Raw genomic sequence first — 231 nt, forward strand, 5'->3', positions numbered from 1 at the left:
TATCAAGCATAGGCGTCACAAGAAGTCTGCGGTATGTGAACACACTCTGGACAACAACCACTTCCTACGATTCGACCAGCCACAAATCCTCGCCAGAGAAAATAGATTTTTTCCAAGACTTGTACGTGAGGCTATTGAAATTAAAAAACATCGAAATTTCAATAGAGAAGATGGTTTACAACTTTCTAACACCTGGGATCCTGTTATTAAGAACTTAAAACCCCATGTCAG

General features: G+C 39.8%; 2 protein-coding genes across 2 annotated transcripts in view; one reads left to right on the forward strand and one right to left on the reverse strand.

Annotated features, from left to right (window-relative positions):
• LOC119840717 (transcription elongation factor, mitochondrial) overlaps nucleotides 1-231 on the reverse strand; it is a 27,462-nt gene that overhangs the window by 23,697 nt on the left and 3,534 nt on the right. The gene's annotated exons all lie outside the window — the stretch shown is intronic.
• LOC119840715 overlaps nucleotides 1-231 on the forward strand; it is a 113,855-nt gene that overhangs the window by 6,345 nt on the left and 107,279 nt on the right. The window lies entirely within an intron of this gene.

Source organism: Zerene cesonia, chromosome 7 (genome assembly GCF_012273895.1).
Source record: "Zerene cesonia ecotype Mississippi chromosome 7, Zerene_cesonia_1.1, whole genome shotgun sequence".
Taxonomy (NCBI): Eukaryota; Metazoa; Arthropoda; class Insecta; order Lepidoptera; family Pieridae; genus Zerene; species Zerene cesonia.